Source organism: Mus caroli, chromosome 14 (genome assembly GCF_900094665.2).
Source record: "Mus caroli chromosome 14, CAROLI_EIJ_v1.1, whole genome shotgun sequence".
Classification (NCBI taxonomy): Eukaryota; Metazoa; Chordata; class Mammalia; order Rodentia; family Muridae; genus Mus; species Mus caroli.
In genome coordinates, this window is record NC_034583.1 from 32625893 (window position 1) to 32647967 (window position 22075).

The 22075-nt window shown below is 38.3% G+C and overlaps 1 pseudogene; it reads right to left on the bottom strand.

Annotated features, from left to right (window-relative positions):
* Positions 1–1938: 1938 nt before the first annotated feature.
* LOC110309699 lies at positions 1939–3001 on the bottom strand (annotated as a pseudogene).
* Between the last annotated feature and the right edge of the window lie 19074 nt (positions 3002–22075).

Here is a 22075-nt window from a genome sequence, read left to right on the forward strand (position 1 = left end):
GGGGTGGAGTGGGATGGGTGGAATAGAATAGAATAGAATAGAATAGAATAGAATAGAATAGAGTGGAGTGGAGTGGAGTGGAGTGGAGTGGAGTGGAGTGGAGTGGAGTGGAGTGGAGTGGAGTGGAATAGATAGAATGGAATGGAATGGAATAGAATAGAATAGAATAGAATAGAATAGAATAGAATAGAATAGAATAGAATAGAATAGAATAGAATAATAGAATAGAAAGAATAGGTGACCAGAACTAAACCCATACAACAACTATAGCCATATAATTTTAAACAATTGTCCCAAAAGCATACATTGGAGAAAAACAACATATTCTTCAGGTGGTTTTGTGACACTGGATATCCATAACGGTTTTTAAAATATAAATAGATCCCTATCTCTCACTCTGTATAAAAATTAATTCAAAAGTGAATTAATCCTTAAGGTCAAAATTGAATCTTTAAAACCACTAGAAGAATACATACAGGGAAACTCCATGGTAGGGACACAGGCAATGGCTTTCTGAATAGGGTTCCCTTAGCTCAGGAAACAGTAAAATAGATCAGAAAATAAGATTGTATAAAACTAAACATCCTGTCCAGCAAAGGAAGCATTATTATAAGAGAAAATATTTACCATTTATCTGGAAAACATTAATTTTCAGGGTACATAAATACTTCAAAATATTAAATACAAGCCAGGTGTGATGGCGCATGCCTTTAATCCCAGCATTTGGGAGGCAGAGGCAGGCAAATTTCTGAGTTCGAGGCCAGCTTGGTCTACAGATTGAGTTCCAGAACAGCCAGGGCTATACAGAGAAACCTTGTATCAAAAAACCAAAAAACCAAAATATAGATAGATAGATAGATAGATAGATAGATAGATAGATAGATAGATAGATAGATACAAAAACAACAAATAAGCCAAATAACAAATGGGCAACATAGAGACAATTAAATTGTGCAAATAGCCAATGACCACATGTCAAATATTTAACATCTTTAGCAAATTAAAACTACACTGAACTTCATCATATTTTCCAGAATGGTTATTATCAAGAAACAAATAATAAATATTAATGAAAGCATGAGAGTTAAGGAACTTTTATCCACTCCTGTTTGGGATAAAAGATTCACAAGTGCTACAGAAATAAGTATGAACACTCTTAAAAAATATAAACATAAGTCCAAATAAATCAACTACATAGCTCCTGGGTATGTGGCTAACAGAATCTATGGTATGTTTATATCATAGAGATAACTGCACATTCATTTTTATTGCTGCACTAGTAACAATAGCCAACACATGGGATCAGCCTAGATATCCATCAACAGAAGAGTTGGTAAAGGAAAGTGTCATGCCCACACATTAAATTTTATTCCATCATGAAAAATGAGACCACATCATGGACAGAAAAAAAGAGATTAAAGTGGACATCAACATATTAAAAATATAGGTTAGGCTAGGAATGACAAATATTGCTTGTTTTCTCTCATATGTAGACTCTAGGGTGTAAAATTCTAGGAAATAGAAAGAAAACTATCAGAGAAGAGGAAGGAAACTGGAGTCAAATGTGGTAGGAGAATAAGGAAGTAGTATTATTTAGGCATGTCACCATGAAACCTTTTGTTTTATACAATAAATACTAATAAACATATTCTCTACTTAATTTAATAACATGTCCATACTGAATTTGAAAAACCCTGGATTTAAAACACTGACCATCTTTTTTGACTTGTATAACCTATATCAATTATGATTTGTTAAACAATTTAAATAACTCAAAGAACAGAGAAGTACTATCTAGCAAAAAATGTATCGATACCCACCAATGCATTAAATTCTTAAGAATATATAGAATGAGTGAAATATGTAGCATCATTCTTAACTAAATACAAGGTCCAATCAAGGTACTAATTATTCATTCACTTATCAAGTAAATGCTTATTAAGCCCACATAATGACAGGTATTGATACAGCCTCTTCTATCACAAGCATGAGAATGGTAACCAGAAAAGAGCAGAGGGATTTTTTCAGAACAGCGAGAGGCAGATTCTGTTTGTAGAGCTCTTTCATGTACCAAGAAATACTCAAAAGATTAAATGGATCCATTTCTACATGATTTATGAGAAAGACATAGTATCGCATATGAAGATTGGTCAGATAGGTGTCCATTAAACTAATGACTTTAAACAAATACCCGACAGTAGATGCAAGTTTGTCACCTCCAGAAGAACTATATACAGAATGAGTTGCTTGAAAGTGGCCTTTTATAGCAGCTGGATGTGTAGCGTAGTTCTTACTAGATAGTCTGGGAGCTCCATCCGCATATTCCAATCTGGAGAAGGAAGGACCTGTATTATGGCTCCAATGCTTCCATGCATTCATAGGCCCTGTGTCATCAAACTCGGATACTATCTGAGAAACAAGGTGTTCAAAGCTCTGTGAATCATTGAGCGGTTTGATTTCATAGATAAGGTCATCCAACTTCATGACCCCTGACAGGCCCCCATAACAAGTATCCACAGTGACCATGGATTGCGGGATCCCCTCCAGGTAGCCAATATAGTAACAATCTACAGGAAAAAAAGGGGTAATCCATCTGTAAGACTCCTTGGTCATCTTGAGTTGTCAGCAACAAGTGTCTGGGCCAAATGAGTGTCTTTCTTCGCAGGTGGATGATATGTCTCTGGCCCCGAAAACGCAAGCTATATGAGCGCAGTCTTTGTGCTTGAAGTCCTTTGGTATGGTAGATCTCCTTCCGAGGAATAACCACCTCTGATGAGATGTAACGCCAAGTGGGATGGCCTTGAGAACACCAGACTGGAACCAGGAGGAGCAGCCAGAATGCAAACAGCAAGAGGAGGACCCTGGGGACCACAGGTCTTTCCACTAGCCTCATGCCCCAGGTCAGAGATAACATCCTGGGTGGAGCTAAATCCCTCTGCTGTGGCCACTGCCTGGTCTAGAAAATACTGACAGAGGACCAAAAGCCTCCTCAGGCTCCCAACCTAAGTGGTTACCCAGACAACTGGAGTTAGGTAACAGTCACTGGGTGTGGCAGGAATTGAGCCTGAATGTGTTAGCTGAGGTTGAGGTTAAATGTGGTCAAAAGGGATGTCTATAAATGTACCTGGACAAGAAAAGTAGAAGCAGCAAGTAGTGTCTCTGACAGGCTCAATCCTTTCTTTTCGTTTTTTGAAGTACAAAATATCATTTCCACATTTCCACATGAATTCATTTGGTTCCCAATGTGACTCTGGGTCTCTTTCTAGGAGTCAATATTTCTTTATATCTTGGCTCATGTTTCTCACAGTTGTTCTGATTTCTTGTTTTGTTTTGTTTGTTTGTTTGAAAGTTACAAGTAAATACTGTCTATATTAGCCTTTTAGCTATAAATGATTCTTTTATTTCTTCTAAACATATTTTGTTTGAGTTTTAGTTAAACTATTTACAAATGAGGTTTGTTTGTTTGTTTGTTTGTTTGTTTTCCTTTTGGGTGTTGCTCGAAAGTTTAGAGCCTTCTGTGAATATTGTGTTGTTGTTTCTCCAATATTATTAGACCTGAGAATTCTATCTGGAAAAAAAAAAGAGATTAAATGGAGCCCAGTAAAAGTGACTTTAAGCTTATGCCAGGTTGTAGATTTCCCCATCTTCTGAGATTGGTGAATCCCACTTATATTTAACTCTGCTAGAGTGGTTCAGAAACAACCAAGTATCAATAATGTAAACTGACAGGCAATTCTAGAGAAATAAAATGTTTATTATCCCTCAACACTTTCTCTACTCTTATGATGCATGAAGTGACTAAAATCTATGAGGCACAGACACAGTCTAGGTTAATGGAGAATTTCATAGAGGCCAGTGTATCAGACCTCCAAGCAATAAGAGATGAAGACAACCTTAGTGGAACCCAGAGTTACAAATCATTTTCAGTAGAAAGAAACACTAAACTCTTAGAAAGGAAATTTCCTAAGATAGGGTTCTCCCTTGACTTATTGTCAAAAATAGAGAGAGACAGAGACAGAAAGAGAGAGAGATCAAAGAAGTAGTGCTTTTAGAATAAATGGCTACAAATACAGGGAGAAGAAAAGTAGGCAGAGAAAAGAGTATGGTGTATAGAGTAAGAGAAGAGCAGGTAACAGAGTTCAGGCTAGACACATCATGGACTTACTGGCCTCCTCGAACCCTTCATTTATAAAAGGGACAATAAATCCCATAAGATTCAATCTTGAGGTTTTCTGTAGCAGTGTGGAATTGAGCAGTCTCCTAGCCACACTTAAAAGACTCACCATCTACATTGTAAGCAATTTCCATTTATAAAACCATGTTGCCCAGGGCCTGTGGCCAGGAAAAAGTGAGTGAGAACACTTTGTTGCTAGTGATAAGGAAGAACTGAGGAGAGGTGATTTTTCTCTTCATAAATTGATCATCTTCTCCTAAAATTTATATGGACCCAAATGAGACAAGATAATTTTGAAAAGGGACAGAATCTTCTTTTCAGCTTTAAAACTTGTTCCAGTTCTACACTAATCAAGAATGTCTGCTGCTGGCATGAAGGTGAACTATGTAGCTCAATAGTATAAAATAGAAGAACGAAAGAAGAGGGAAGAGGAAAGAAGGGAGGGGAAGAAGGGGGAAAGCAGAGGAGAAGGAAGAGAGTGAAATTTGCAATAAGCCCACACATTTGGTGGTGACTTTCTATGAGGGGGTATAACAACTCAACAGTCAAATAATAAATGACTTTTTTAAATACATATATTTATTTATTTATTTATATGAGTACACTGTAACTGTCTTCAGACATGCCAGAAGAGGGCATCAGATCCCATTACAGATCGTTGTGAGCCACCATGTGGTTGCTGGGAATTGAATTCAGGACCTCTGGAAGAGCAGTCATTGCTCTTAACCACGGAGCCATCTCTCCAGCTCATAAATGGCTATTTTTAAATAGTGCTGAGCATTTAAGTATTCACATGTAAATACATGAAATGAGCCCCTAATTCAAACCAATTAACTCAACACAGATCATAGCCCAATCATATCTGAAACTACAAAACTTTTAGAAGAAAACAGGGAATCTCTGCAAAGTTAGGCAGCAGTTTTTCAGATATAATACAAATGAAATGAACACATACATACATACATACATACATACACACACACACATACATACATACATACATACATACATACATACATACAAGTAAAAAAGAAAAATTAGACTGGGAATATATCAAAATCAAAACACAACTAAAGGAGATCTCCATCAAAGGAGTTCCTGCAAACTGCTTTGGAGGAATAAAGGAGGCTGTGTTAAAAAATATAGACTAGAAGCCCTAACCTTGGACAGCATGGAGAACGTACCAGATGATATTCATGCTGGCATTCAGCTGGAAGTACAGCCTCCAATTTAGACATTTAAACAGGCATAGAAGCTAAGATGAATAGAAAACACACCAATATTTTCTTATGTCAAGATGAGGAGGCATTTTGTTTCCTATATATAAAGGAACATGTATTTTTAATACTTAGTCATCAAACCAAAGATTTATTGGCACCATGATGCATATGTAGTTTGGCTCTATAAAATGTTTAATCTTCCTTAGATAAAAAGCCATTAAACATAATATTTAAAAGTTTTTTTTCCTTTTATCTATTTTAAGATTTTTTTTATTACATATTTTCCTCAATTACATTTCCAATGCTATCCCAAAAGTCCCCCATAACGCCCCCCATTTCCCTACCCTCCCATTCCCATTCTTTTGGCCCTGGCATTCCCCTATATTGGGGCATATAATGTTTGCAAGTCCAATGGGCCTCTCTTTCCAGTGATGGCCGAATAGGCCATCTTTCGATACATATGCAGCTAGAGACAAGAGCTCCGGGGTACTGGTTAGTTCATCATGTTGTTCCAACTATAGGGTTGCAGATCCCTTTAGCTCCTTGGGTACTTTCTCTAGCTTCTCCATTGGGAGCCCTGTGATACATCCAATAGCTGACTGTGAGCATCCACTCCTGTGTTTGCTAGGCCCTGGCACCGTCTCACAAGAGACAGCTATNTTTGGGTCCTTTCAGCAAAATCTTGCTAGTGTATGCAATGGTGTCAGCGTTTAGAAGCTGATTATGGGATGGATCCCTGGATACGGCANTCTCTAGATGGTCCATCCTTTCATCACAGCTCCAAACTTTGTCTCTGTAACTCCTTCCATGGGTGTTTTGTTCCCAATTCTAAGAAGGGGCACAGTGTCCACATTTTGGTCTTCATTCTTCTTGAGTTTCATGCGTTTAGCAAATTGTATCTTATATCTTGGGTATCCTAAGTTTTGGGCTAATATCCACTTATCAGTGAATACATATTGTGTGAGTTCCTTTGTGATTGTGTTACCTCACTCAAGATGATGCCCTCCAGGTCCATCCATTTGGCTAGGAATTTTATAAATTCATTCTTTTTAATAGCTGAGTAGTACTCCATTGTGTAAATGTACCATAATTTCTGTATCCATTCCTCTGTTGAGGGACATCTGGGTTCTTTCCAGCTTCTGGCTATTATAAATAGGGCTGCTATGAACATAGTGGAGCATGTGTCCTTCTTACCGGTTGGGACATCTTCTGGATATATGTTTTTTTAAGTAGGATATAAATATAATCACACACAGCACTATTAATATATCTCTGGCCTGAAGTATGATTCCAACTTAGTGCCTCTCTCTCTTTCTCTCCCCTCTTCCCTCTCCCCTCTCCCCTTTCCTCTTTTCTCAGTCTGAAATCTAATAGACAACTCAAAGCAAGGCCAAGCCATCTAACTTTAAGAAGCAAACCACTTGAATTGATTGATCCCTGCCCCTTTCTGACACTAAGATTTTAGTATTCTGTGGTTCTGCTGACAGCAGCCTCTACAAGTCAGTGAGAACAGTAAAATGGAAGAAGATAATAAAAATAACCACAGTGTCTCTTGGTTTGGAAGTACATGTGGGAAATGTCCCTAATTATAACCTAATTTGCCTGTTGTTATCTTATAGAACGAATGGGGCAGGCTTTTGTCTTCTTCTCACAAATTCAATAAACATGTTTTGTGCATCCGTTTTGTAAGTCAGTACCATAATTCAGAAAAACAAATAGCATTATTCTTTGCAGGGTCATTATTTCTAACAATTAAATATACTGTCCTCACTTAACTGATCGGCACTGCACAGAGCAGATTTCAGGCTGTGTGGCCTGATCCCCTCCTCACCAGCTCTTGCTGTTTCCTAAGTTACCTTCTTTGAATCACTGCATTTCCATGGGCCCCAATCATACCATGGTCAATATAACTGTATTTCTGAGACTGTTTGGGGGTATAAACACATTTGTGGAGCTACCAGTGAGAACAGCCAGAGAGAGACTACTGGAACAAAACATTTGCCAAAGGATTATTCACCACTAATTTATCCATTTTTTTCTCTATGTCTGAGCTTGGATAAAATCTTTAGTGAGTGACAACACTTTGATCTATTTTTGTTCCTTCCTTCTGCTGTGTTATTGAGACAGAGGAAGTAAACATGAGCAATCCAAATAGGAAACGTTATTTCATTTCTTCTCACCATGTCTTCAATAGTTCTTTGTTTTTTAAGAGGCTTTCTTTCTTAATAAATTATTTAACTCATTCCAAATCTCAAACAAAAACTAATTTAGGAATCAATTATAGTAAGTATCCATCCAAATACCTGCCACCATGGGCCTTCCAACAAACACAGCTGCATGATGGAACAATGAAGGTCACACCAGCTGGAAGAGCAGCAGGGTGGAGAGGTTGAGGCTGCTGAAGCCAGATGGGCATTCTAGAAAATAATCTGATGCAAGGGTTGCAAGTTCATGGCCTGATCTCATGTTCCACGTGAAGTGGGAGTGTTTGGCTATGATGTGTTAGCACCAGCTGGTCCAGCTTAAGAAAGCTGGTAAACTTTCAGCACTCCAGTAAGAGTGGCTGCATTCAAAAAGCTGAAGGCGGTACATACTGGAAAAGGTGGACGGTAAAGGGAATGCTTGCACACTTACGTTAGGAATGTAAATTAATACAACCACATGACAGATAGTGTAGTGTTTCTCTCAAAAGATATAGAATAGATCTGCTTTGTGATCCATGAGTTGTGCTATAGGTATGTATTGAAATGAGATTAACTCCTCAAAGAAAGCTCTGTAACCCATGTTCATGAAAGTGCTATGACGCATAGAAACCGTGAGATACCAGTCAGACATAAAATAGAATGAAATGCAATTGTGTGGAACAGTACAGGTAGAACTAGAGATTATTGCATTAAATGAAATAAGCCATACTAATAGATAGATAGATAGATAGATAGATAGATAGATAGATAGATAGATAGATAGATAGATAGAGCACTTGGTGATCCCACACCATGTTGGAATGTAAGAGATGATCTCTAAGAAGTTGAGAGTAAAAAGGATATTTATGGGGAACAAAGACAGACGCTGAGACAAGAAAGGATGGGTATCTTTGGGTTATTGTTGCTACAATGAAACATTGTGACCAAAGCACCTTGGCAGAGGAAATGGTTTATGCTTCAACATCACAGTTCATCCTCAAAGAAAGACAGGACTGTAATCCAAACAAAGCAGAACCTAGAGGCAGGAGCTGATGCAGAGACCATTTGCAGAAGTGCTCCTTACAGGCTTGCTTAGCCTGCTTTCTTATAGGACCCAGGACCACCAACCCAGGAATGGTACCACTCTCTATGGACAGGGTTCCTTCCACATCAATAACCAATTAAGAAAATGTCCTACAAGCTTACCAACAGCCCAGTCTAATGGAGACATTTTCTTAACTGAGGTTCTTTCCTCTCAGATGTCTTTATTCTCTGTCAAATTGACATAAAACTATCCAGCTCAGCAGGGAAATGTTAGTCAGTGGGTTCTATAATATAGTTAGTCAGACCAGGCTGTTGTGCACAGTAGGGTGATTTCAGAACACCATAATGTCCTGTACCATTGCAAAATTTACAATAAAATATGCTTAAAATCTTAGCATAATGAAATTAAGCTAAGAAATACTCAGAAATCATGAGGTAGAAGACATGTCCCTAGTTCAAGGTCAGTCTAAACTATGGAGTGAGTTCTTCGTTATAACATAAGACCTTGTCTCAGCAAACCACAAACCAAGCAAACAAAATAAGGGGTGATTAAAGAAAAAAATGAAGACAAATGTCTGAGAAATAAATGTATCCAACCTAATTTAAATATTACACATATCCACATGTAAAAAGGCAATGCTGTCCCTACTCATAGTGAGCACCAGCACTAGAAAGGAGACTGAGAAGAGCAAGAATGTGAGAAAAGGCTAAAGTCCAGTTTGTATTGTTTAGCCAATCTAACAAATTCCACTTTGTTTCAACACATGTATGTTTTATCAGTTTTCTTCTCCTGAAGACCCTTAATACACCTATGAATGGTGGTGACCTGCAATTCAACAGTAGAAAACAAATGTGGTAGTACATGCCTGTAATCTCAATAGTGGAAAGGATCACAAGTTCAATGCTAACCTGAACTACATAGAAAGAGTCTTTTCAAAAACAAAAAAACAAACAAACAAATCAACAAAATGTGATTAACTGTACCAGATAGACCCCATCAATAACCTGTCATAGCCATGGGACTCCAGCTCTTGCTGAAGATTTATACAAAGATAAAGGAAAGTCACCTTCTCTCATAGTGTAGCCACTAGTAAAGTGTCCATGCTTCTTTAAGCAACTTACCAAGTCACACAAAAGAAAGAGGTATGAGATTAGAAGATGGGTTAGTTGAGAAAATCAAGAGTATTCATGTGAGTGGGACAGGAGCAAGAGAAGGTAATTGGGGAGGGATAGATATGATCAAGATACATTGAATACATACATGAGACTGTCATTAGAAAATTCATCATTGTGCATAATTAATATATGCTTTTAACAACAATACACATCTTGTAAAAACTAAAGAATTAATACAATAATGGAATGCTTTTTTTATAAAAAGAACAGTAACATCATAAAGCAAAGTGAAACGGTTACTTAAGACAAGTAACTAGTAACAGAGTTCATACTACAGGGGAACGCCAGGGCCAAAAAAAAAAAAAAGAAAATGGGAATGGGTGGGTAGGGAAATGGGGGAGAGGGGGGAAGGTATGGGGGACTTTTGGGATAGCATTGGAAATGTAATTGAGGAAAATACGTAATAAAATATATTTTTAAAAAAAAAGACAATCCATCCTGGGCTTGAAGCTCACCCACAAAACTGAATGTCTCCACGATCCACAGTGTAATAGAACTGACTCCTACATATACCAGTTTTCCCAACTTGTTTCCATGCATTGCTCAGCCTGTGAAGAACAGTTCTGACTCCCTTAAAACAAAACAAAACAAAACAAACAAACAAACAAAAAACACTAGCAAGGTTCTCTATTTCTCACAGGCAATGAAACTTGAAAATCCTTACCCTTCTCACTTACAACACAAATGTTCTAAATGTGGACAGCAATTGTTATGGCATTTCTAGCCCCTGGAAAAAGACCATAGGCTCAATTCAATTACAATTAAAAGATTTATTGATTACTGCTAGAGACACCAATCTCTGAGCCAAACATGAGATTGCCATGAGAAAGGGGTTAAAAGAATGATTTTTAAAGACAAAACTCACAAGAAAACCTTGAGTATCTACACAATCAAACCGAGAACTATTTTGCTCTGTCAGGTTTAGTCAAGGTGTTTTGAATGACAGTATAATAAGCACATTACAGAAGACAAAAAAAATACTTAGTCATAACAAGTAGATGGTCATGGCTGTGCATTTCTGGGTGGTGGTACACTGAGTCAGGATTATTGGGAAGTTATCTTACAGGGTCTAGAGGCAGAGACAAACACTTAGTGGGTGCCAAGATGGATGCCTCGCATAAAACAGAGTTTTTCAGTCATCACAAAATGAGCATGGTTTGATCTGTGCTAAAGATGTTTGCTACAATAAACACTATGCTCCTAAAGTCAGTCTTGGCATTGTGGTCATGAATAGGTGATATGCTAGGACATAACCTAGTTGAGTCAATAGGAGTTAGGGAGTAGGTAGGAAATACTAAGCTGATGCCCCTCAGAAAACCATGTGTTATTTAAGGCTTGATCTCCAGCTTGAGGCATTATTATGAGGTACTAAAACTATTGGAGATAGGGCAGAGGGGAAGGAGTTATATCTTGTTGATGCATCCTTGAAATCTCAACATCAGGTCCTTTTCTTCCTCCTTCATTGCATCCAAGCTGCCCTAAGGTAAGTTTCCTCTTAAATGGGATCTTGCTCTGATGTCCAATCACATCACAGGCTTTAAAGCTATAGGACTAATCAACCATAGACTAAAACCTTAGAAACCATGAGCTAAAAGAAACATAATAACCTTAGTATCTCAGGTATTTTGCTCCAGTGGAAATCAAACTAGCACAGCTGGGATTATCTAGGAAGGTAATTTCATGAAGTTTCTATCTCAAGCTGACTTTATATACACTCTTCCTCAAAGACCTTCCCCACTCAAGGCAAAAGAGTTGGGTAGTCAGGCTTCATGCATACATATATTAACATCAATTTCAGATTGGAACTAAAAACACCCAGTAACCCAGAGACAGAATCACAGAAAAGGCAAAGTCACCCGAAGAGACATAAGCACTCAGATGCCACCTGCCATACTTATTCTTACTGTCGGTAGCTAAGAAAGTTTGTAGAAAATGATCTTAAGTTTCCAGAAGGAGGGATGGCAAGAAATAGGAGGAAAACATCATTCAAGATCTAATTATCTCATTCACAAATATAACAAGTGAAGAATATGCCAGAGACCTGAATATAAATGAGAACCACAGTAGGGACGGGAAGGGGGTTGGGGGAGAAGGGGCAAAAAATTGCTCAGATCTAGATGAGCCTCAGAACTTAAACTTGACTCAACGTTTCTCCAAAAAGTGGCCCCACAAGTCACATCACTCACTTATGAAGTGTTTAAAAATGTAAAAGATTTATTTCAGAAGTCATTGATAGCCCTAAGTGTCATAGAGATATATATTCCTTACTAATTTTGCAGAAGAACTCCCAGTGCTGTTCTTGTAATTAGGAAGTCTGACAGAACAATTCCAACACATGTGTTTCTTTCCCTTAGTAAATTATTAGTGTTCAGATAAGTGGCAAATGAACCAGGGATTTTTTTAAGCAGTAATTTAGCAGCATTGGTGCCCATAGAGAACCTTGCAATAAAATCTCAGACGTAATAATTTACATCAGAGAGTTTATGTGTGGATGCTATTATTGAATCAGCCAGAGTAATCCAAATACACGTTTTGAAAAGGCAAAAGGAATATTGTGAAAATACATTGGCTGCCTTGGTGACCACCTACAACTCCAATGTATTGACATGGGAAATGTAACTTCTGTCCATGCCTTCTGATGTCAGGCAGAAAGACAGAGCTTTGGGTGAAAGTTCTCAAGTAAGGCTCTTAAGAAAACAAGAGAGCAGACATGGAGGTGAGATTGTCATTTGAGGCAGTTTATGACTTAATGATAACATAGATACCTTGCATTTAAAAAGGAAACAGGCAAAATGAAACCTTTAAAACCTATTTTTAAATTCTGGAAAATAAGTATTGTATCATTGATATGTTTTTAATAGACTGAGACAGGTTCACCCAACTCCAATAAGTCTCCTCTAAAGCCTAGCAATCCTACTACACCAGGCCCTGAATGTTCCAATATAGCTTAAGCACAAGAAGAGGACCTTAAAACAGTCTTTATAAATATAATGGTCCCTAAATAAGACATTAACAAATTCCTTAACAAAATCTATGAAAACATGAACAAACAGTGGTGGAAAGTGAATAAAACCATTTAAGACCTGAAAGTAGAAATAAAATAAATAAATAAATAAAATCAGAACATGGAAATTTGGAAATTAAAAATATAGGAACTTTAACAGGAACCACAGGGGAATGACTCGCCAGCAGAATACAAGAGATGAAAGAGAAAATCTCAGGTGTTTAAGACAAGATAGAAAAAATGGGTATATCAACCAAAGAAAATGTTAAATCTAAAAAGCTCCTGGCACAAAACATCTAGGAAATTTGGGACACTATAAAAGGACCAAATCTAAGAATAATAGGACTACAGGATGGAGAGGAAACCCATGTCAAACACACAGAAAAATATTTTCAACAAAATCAAAAGTGAAAATTCTGCTAACCTAAAGAAGGAGATATCTATCAAGGTACAAGAAGTATATAGAACACAAAATAGACTGGACCAGAACAGAATTTCTTCTCAGCACATAATAATCTGAAACAATAAAGGTATGCAACAAAGAAGCAATATTAAAAGCTGCAAGGCAAAAGTCCAAGTAACATAGACTTAGCATTAGAATTACACCTGACTTCTCAAAGAAGACTCTAAAAGCCAGAAGGGCCTATATGGATGTGCTATAGACTCTAAGAGGCCACAGAAGCCAGCCCAGACCACTATCACCAGCCAAACTTTGAATCACCATAATAATAATAATAATAATAATAATAATAATAATAATAATAATAATATATGCAACATTTATCTACAGATCCAGGNCTAGAAGGCGCTAAAAGGAAAGTTCCAACCTAAAGAGAATAATCACACCTAAGAAAACACAAGGAGTAAGTAACCCCAGAATGGCACATGAAAAGGGAGGCAGGGGGAAAATATCACATCACCACAATGAAATAACAACAACCAACAAGTACTGCTCTTTGATACTCTCAATATCAATAGTCTCAGTTCCCCCAATAAAAAGACACAGACTAACAGAATGGATTCGAAACAGAATTCTTCTGCTGCATCTAAGAAACATACCTCAACATTAAGGATAGCTAACACCTCAGGGTAAAAGAATGAAAAAAATATATATTCCAAAAAAATTAACCTAAGAGGCAAGATGATGAAGCCACTTTATTTTTTTAAAACAACGTATTTATTAGATATTTTCTTTGTTTACATTTCAAATGATATCGCGAAAGTCCCCTATACACTCCCCCAACCCTGCTCCCTAAACTACCCACTCCTGCTTCATGGCCTTGGCATTCCCCTATACTGGGGCATATAATCTTTGCAAGACCAGGGGCCTCTCCTCCCAATGATGGCTGACTAGGCCATCTTCTGCTACATATACAACTACAGACATGAGCTCTGGGTGTACTGGTTAGTTCATATTGGTTTTCCTCCTATAAGGTTGCAAACCCCTTCAGCTCCTTGAGTGCTTTCTCTAGCTCCTCCATTGGGGCCCCTGTGTTCCCTCCAATAGATGACTGTGAGCATCCACTTCTGTATTTGACAGGCACTGGCATAGCCTCACATAAGACAGCTATAACAGGGTCCTGTCAGCAAAATCTTGCAGGCATATGCAATAGTGTCTGGGTTTGGTGGCTGATTATGGGGTGGATCCCTGGGTGGGGCAGTCTCTGGATGATCCTTCCATCCTTCTCACCTCCAAACCTTGTCTCTGTAACTTCTTCCGTGGATATTTTGTTCCCCATTCTAAGGAGGAATGAAGTATCCACACTTTGGTCTTCCTTCTTGGTTTTCATGTGTTTGGCAAATTGTATCTTGGGTATTCTAAGTTTCTGGGCCAATATCCACTTATCAGTGAGCGCATATCATATGAGTTCTTTTGTGATTGTGATCCTCACTCAGGACGATATCCACCAGATACATCCATTTGCCTAGGAATTTCATAAATTCATTGTTTTTAGTAGCTGAGTAGTACTCCANTGTGTAAATGTACCACATTTTCTGTATCCATTCCTCTGTTGAGGGGCATCTGGGTTCTTTCCAGCTTCTGGCTATTATAAATAAGGCTGCTATGAACATAGTGGAGCATGTGTCCTTATTACCAGTTGGAACATCTTCTGGATATATGCCCAGGAGAGGAATTGCTGGATCTTCCAGTAGTACTATGTCCAAATTTTTAAGGAACCGCCAAACTGATTAACAGAGTGGTTTTACCAGCTTGCAATCCCACCAGCAATGGAGGAGTCTTCCTCTTTCTCCACATCCTAGCCAGCATCTGCTGTCACCTGAATTTTTGATCTTAGGCATTCTGACTGGTGTGAAGTAGAATCTCAGTGTTGTTTTGATTTGCATTTCCCTGATGACTAAGGATATTAAACATTTTTTCAGGTGCTTCTCAGCCATTCGGTATTCCTCAGTTGAGAATTCTTTGTTTAGTTCTGTACCCCATTTTTAGTGGGGTTATTTGATTTTCTGGAGTCCAACTTTTTGAGTTCTTTGTATATATTGGATATTAGTCCCCTATCAGATTTAGGATTGGTAAAGATCCTTTCCCAATCTGTTGCTGGCCTTTTTGTCTTATTGAAAGTGTCTTTTGCCTTACAGAAGCTTTGCAATTTTTCTGAGGTCCCATTTGTCGATTCTTGATCTTACAGCACAAGCCATTGCTGTTCAGTTAGGAATTTTTCCCCTGTGCGCATATCTTTGAGACTTTTCCCCACTTTCTCCTCTATTAATTTCAGTGTCTCTGGTTTTATGTGGAGTTCCTTGATCCACTTAGACTTTAGCTTTGTACAAGGAGATAAGAATGGATCCATTCACATTCTTCTACATGATAACTGCCAATTGAGCCAGCACCATTTATTGAAAATGCTGTCTTTTTTCCACTGGATGGTTTCAGCTCTTTTGTCAAAGATCAAGTGACCATAGGTGTGTGGGTTCATTTCTGGGTCTTCAATTCTATTCTATTGGTCTACTTGTCTGTCGCTATACCAGTACCATGCAGTTTTTATCACAATTGTGATGAAGCCATTTTAATATCTGAAAAACTAGACTCCAATCCAAACTAATATGAAGAGATAGAAAAGGATACTACAAACTCTTCAAAGAAACTATTCACCAAAAGGACATTACAGTTTCTTTTTTTTTTTAACTTTTTAAAATTACTCATCTGTTTATTTACTTTACTTATTCACTTTACATCATGCTCAGTGGCCCCCTCCCGGTTATTCTCTCACACAGGCCTTTCCCCCATACCCTCTCCTCCTCTGAGTGGGTGGGAGTCCCCTGCATATCTCCCCTCCAGGGCACATCAAGTCTTTCTGAGGCTAAGAGCATCCTCCCCCACTGAGGCCAGACAACACAACCCAGATAGAAGATACATAGACAGAACAGATTTTAGGATAACCCCTGATGCAGTTGTTCAGGACCCATATGAAGACCAAGCTTCACATCTGCTATATAGGTTCAGGGAGGCCTAGGTGCAGCCTGTGTATGTTCTTTGGTTGGTGGTTCAGACTCTGAGAACCCCAAGGGTTCAGGTTAGTTGACTCTGTTGTCAGTGAAAGTTCTATCCGCTTCAGGGCCTGCAACCCTTCCTCTTATTCTTCCAAAAGAGTCCCCAATCTCCATCTGCTCTTTGCCTGTGGATATTTGCAACTGTCTAAGTCAGCTGCTGGATGGAGCCTCTCAAAGAACAGCCATGCTAGGCTTCTGTCTCTAAGAATAACAGAGTATCATTAGTAGTGCCGGAGATTGGTGCTTGCCCAAAGGATGGGTCTCAAGTAGTGCTGGTTATTATTTGACTATTCCTTCAGTCTCTGCTCCATCCCCCATGCCTGTATTCCCTGTAGAAAGGATAAATTCCAGGCTGAAAGTTCTGTGGTTGGGTTGGTGTTTCTATCGCTTCACTGGGATTCTTGCCTGGCTACACAGAAGGTAGCATCTTCAGGTTCCATACCCCCAATGTTGAGTCACAGCTGAGGTCACCCCTATTGATTCTTGGAAGCCTCCCTTATCCCAGATTTTGTCACGTTGTGGAGATGCTTCTCAGCTCCCCACCCCCATCAGTTGCATATTTTCATTCATTCTCATAGCTATCTGGCCATCTCTCCTGGGATCATCCTTCCCTATACCTGACCCTGAAAGCCCCTTATTTCCCTCCTCATCACTCTCCCACCCAGTTTGCTCCCTCCGTCTGCCTCGCATGACTATTTTCCTCCCCCTTCTAAGTGAGTCTCAAGCATCCTTGCTTGGGCCTTCCTTCTTGTTTATCTTCTTTGGGTCTCTGGAGTATAACATGGGTATCCTGTATTTTGTGGCTAATATCCAGGTATAAGTGAGTACATGCCATGCATGTCCTTTGGGGACTGAGTTACCTCACTCAGAATATTATTCTCAAGATCCATTCATTTGCCTGAAAAAATTCATGATATCTTTGTTTTTAATAGCTGAATAGCATACCACTGTATAAATGAACCTCATTTTCTGTATCCATTATTCAGTTACTGGACATGTGGGTTGTTTCCAGTTTCTATTATGAATAAAGCTGCTATGAACATAGTTGAGCAAATGTCTTTGTGGAATGGCAGAGCATCTTTTGGGTTTATGCCCAGGAGTATAGCTGGGTCTTGTGGTAGAACTATTCCCAGTTTTCTGAGAATACACCAAGTTGATTTCCAAGGTGTTGTACAAGTTTGCATCCCCACCAGCAGTGGAGGAGTGTTCCTTTTGCTCCACATTCTTGGCAGCATGTGCTATCACTTCAGTGTTTGATCTTAGCCATTCTGATAAATGTAGGATGGAACTTCAGATTTTTTTATTTGCATTTCCCTGATGACTAAGGACTTTAAACATTTCTTTAAGTGCTTCTCAGCCGTCTGAAATTTCTTTGTTGACAATTCTGTGTTTTTAATTCCCAATTTTTAATTGGGTTATTTGGTTTTTTGGTGAGAATTCCCAATTTTAATTGGTTTATTTGTGTTGGTGTCTAATTCCTTGTGTTCTTTGTAAATTTTGGGTTTTAGTCGTCTGTCAAATGTAGTATTGGTGAACATTCTTCCCAATAGGTAGACTGCCATTTTGTCCCATTGACGGTGTCCTTTGCCTTACAGAAGCTTTTCAGTTTCAAGAGGTCCCACTTATCAATAGTTGATCTTAGAGCCAGAGCCATTTGTGCTCTGTTCAGGCAATTGTCTTCTATAACAATGCATTCAAAGTTATTTTCTACTTTCTCTTCTATGAGATTTAGTGTATCCAGTTTTATGTTGAGGTCCTTGACCCACTTAAACTTAAGTTTTGTGCAGGTGAATATATTTTCATTCTTCTACATGGAGACATCCAGTTAGACCAGCACCACTTGTTGAAGATCCTTTCTTTTTTCCATTGTATGGTTTTGGCTTCTTTATCAAAAATCAAGTGTCCATAGGTCTGTGAGTTTATTTCTGGGTCTATTCTATACTATTCTCTTTGACATCTATTTTATTACATGTTAGAATGGCTACTTCAGCTTATTTCTTGGGTCTGTTTGCTTGGAAAACTTTTTTCCAGCCCTTTACTCTGAGGTATGCCTATTCTTATTGTTGAGGTGTGTTTCTTGTATACAACAGAATAATGGATTCTGTATTCTCATCCATTCAGTTAGCCTGTATCTTTTTATTGGTGAACTGAGTCCATTTCTGTTGAGAACTATTAATTACCAGTAATTGTTATTTCTGGTTATTTTGATGTTGGGGGGGTGTTTATGTGTGCTTTTCTTATTTTTGCTGGCTTGGAATTACTTATTTTCTGTGTTTTCTTGGATGTAGTTATCCTCCTTGGGTTGGAGCTTTCCTTCTAGTATTTTCTGTAGAGCTGAATTTATGAATAGATATTGTTTGAATTTGGATTTGTCTTGAAATATATTTTTCCCCATTTATTGTGATTGAGAGTTTTGAAAGTAATAGTAGTCTAGTTTGGCACCTGTGGTTTTTTAGAAGTTGCAACATATCTGACCAGGCCTTTATAGTTTTTAGAGTCTCTGTTGAGAATTTGAGTGTAATTCTGATAGGCTTGCCTTTGTACATTACCTAGTCTTTTTCTCCCTTGCAACTTTTAATGTTCTTTCGTTGTTATGTAGATTTATTTTGATTATTATGTGGTGGGAGGATTTTCTTTTCTTATCCAGTCTAATAGGTTTTTTATATGTTTCTTGTATCTTTATAGGCACTTCTTTCTTTACGTTGGGAAAGTTTTCTTCTATGATTTTGTTGAGAATATTTTCTGGACTTTGGAGCTGGGACTCTTCACCTTCTTCTATTTTTATTATTGTTAGGTTAGGTCTTTTCATGATATCCCAGTTTACTTGGATGTTTTGTGTCAGAAATTTTTAGGTTTAACATTTTCTTTGACTGATGTATCAATTTCTTCTATCATACCTTCTACACCCAAGATTCTCTCTTCCATCTCCTGTATTCTGTTGGTGATGCTTACATCTTCTCTTCTCTAGATTTTCTATCTCTGGGATTCCCTTGGTTTGTGTTTTCTTTATTGCCCTATTTCTACTTTCAGGTCTTACACATTTTTATTTATTTTCTTTCCCTGTTGTCTTGTATTTTCCTGTATTTCTTTAAGGGGTTTTTTTTATTCCCTTCTTATAGGCCTCTATGAAATTATAAGATTGAATTTGAGGTGATTTTCTTGTGCTTTGGTTGTCTTAGGATGTCCAGGGCTTGTTGTAGTAAGATAGCTGTGCTCTGAAGTTTTCGTATTGCCCTGTTTTTGGATGATTGTGTTCTTTCAAGGGTCTTTAGCTATCTGGGTGGTTTTGGTCCTGGGATGCTTCTCTTGTATAGGTATCAGTAGGGAAGTTAACATCAATGGTCCTGATGTGGCAGGCCTCTGATGAGTATCCTTAGGCTGTACATTTCCATATCTATAAGTCTGTGTGGTTCAGAATCTTTAGGTCTGTATGGTTCAGGATCCTCAGGTCTGAGGAAGGTGGGCAGAAAGATGGCTGGAGAATGAAGGTCCACCTGGGCCAGTAGGCATCTCAGAGCAGCTTGACTTGGCCCAGATGACTCGGCAAGCAGGGAAGATGAGTGGGGGAAGGAAAGCTAACCTGAATGGTTCAGGATGAACAGATGTGATGAAGGTGGGAGGAGAGGTGACAGAAGAATGGAAGAACAGAGGGGCATTTTTCTCATTAATTTGTGTTAATCTATTTGAATTGCTATAACAAAGTGCCTGAGGCAATTAATTTTATGAAGAGGAAACATCTATATAACCCAAGGACCAGGCATACCTCCATGACTTTGGACCTCTGGCAAGGGTAGTTGACCACATCTGGAATATGAAGTGGAGTAAATTCCTTAAGCATCATAAAACAGAGAGAGAAAATAAAACCAGGGCAATACTCCAGTAACCAAAGAATCTCCCACTAGATCCTACCTTCTAATGATCCTCTAAATCGCAGTAGCATCACCGTAAAGGCTAATACTTTATTTAATGAACCTATCAATATTCAAACCTGACCAGCAGAAATGAAAATAAAAGTCCAGAGACTGTAAGAAATCAGGATTCTCATAAAGCAGCAAATGTCTGGGATGATGGGACAGTATGTCCCAGAACTGAAGAGACAAAGCTGTCATCACCATTTATTATTGGGAAAAATAAGTACATTTTCAGACTTACAGGACAGAAAGTTCACTTCTCACAAATGTTCACTGAAAATGGCTACCTCATAAATTTCCATTTGAGCAACAGTATAGAACCAGAGCAAAAGAAAACAGTGACAAGAGGCGCAGACAGCAGTGCAGGTTAGAAAATGTTGAGACAAGAGGCACAAACAGCAGTGCAGGTAAGAAAATGCTGAGACAGAGTTAGGAGAAACTAGGTATTGAATTAAACCAGTATGTAATTAACATACAAGCTAAAATCTGAGAGCAACTGTTACAAGAAATGTAGGCAAAATTAGAATGTCACACACAAAGGATGATAAAGAAGAAGAAATTTTCATTAATTCAAATGAAGAGAAAAACACAGATAAAGATAAATATTTATAATAGTAGATAGTAAGAGACTAAAGCTTTCTATATTCTGGATTTGCTGACTCTATTCCTACACTATCATTAATATGTTTGTTTGTGCTTTATTTTCTGAATATTGGCATTTAGATCTGGAGATTTTACAATGGGAGTGTACTTTGTAGGGACTCAAGAGAGATATGTTAGATAGAAAAGTACTTGCTGCACAAACACAAGGCTCTAAGCTCTATCCCCAGCACTTACATTAAAGAGCTTGACATAGCACTCAAGTGTAACTGCAGTATCGGAAAGGCAAAGACAGGTGGAAAGCCAGGGATCTCAGAACAATAAGCATTGCCTAATCTGTAAGTCCCAAGTTCCTATGAGAAAATTTGTCTCAAAATACAAAATAGAGGGTGTTATGGTTTGTATGTGCTTGGCCCAGAGAGTGGCACTATTAGAAGGTGTGGCCCTGTTGGAGTAGGTATGGTCTTGTTGGAGAAGGTGTGTCACTGTGGGTGTAGGCTATGAAACCCTTATCCTAGCTGCCTGGAAGCCAGTATTCTGTTAGATGAAGATGTAGATCTCTCAGCAACTCCTGTATCATGCCTGCCTGGATGTTGCCATGTTTCCACCTTGATGATAATGGACTGAACCTCTGAACTTATAAGCCAGCCCCAATTAAACATTGTCCTTTATAAGAGTTACCTTGGTCACAGGGTCTGTTCACAGCAGTAAAACTCTAAGACAGAAGGCTCTTGGGGAACAACACTTGGAGTTGACCTCTGACCTCTACATGAACAAAAGCACACATGTATATACATCATGAGCAGCACATTGTAGTGTTAATTGGGGATGTTAAGTCCATGCCTAGAATGCCACCAAGCCAGAGTCTCAGATAGGATGGCTAGTTTATGGTGAGCCTGAACTTAAAAAAGAAAGAAAAGGAAGGAAGGAAGGAAGGAAGGAAGGAAGGAAGGAAGGAAGGAAGGAAGGAAGGAAGGAAGGAAGGAAGAAAATTAAAAAGAAAAGAAAACCCCTTCTGTAATGAATGGCACTAATCTTCATCAGAGTCCATATGCTGTCTAGTTGTTGATCCTTGCCATTATTATCAGGCATTTGTAAGCCTTGTCCAGTTACATTGCTTTAGAGACTAGAAAAATGGTCAAATTCTACCAGACTCTACTTATCACTTAAAATTTGTCTGCACAGAGAGGCTGTTTTGATCAATCCATTGTGCAGAGGACAAAATACTATAAAGGATTAAAGCATGAGAAATA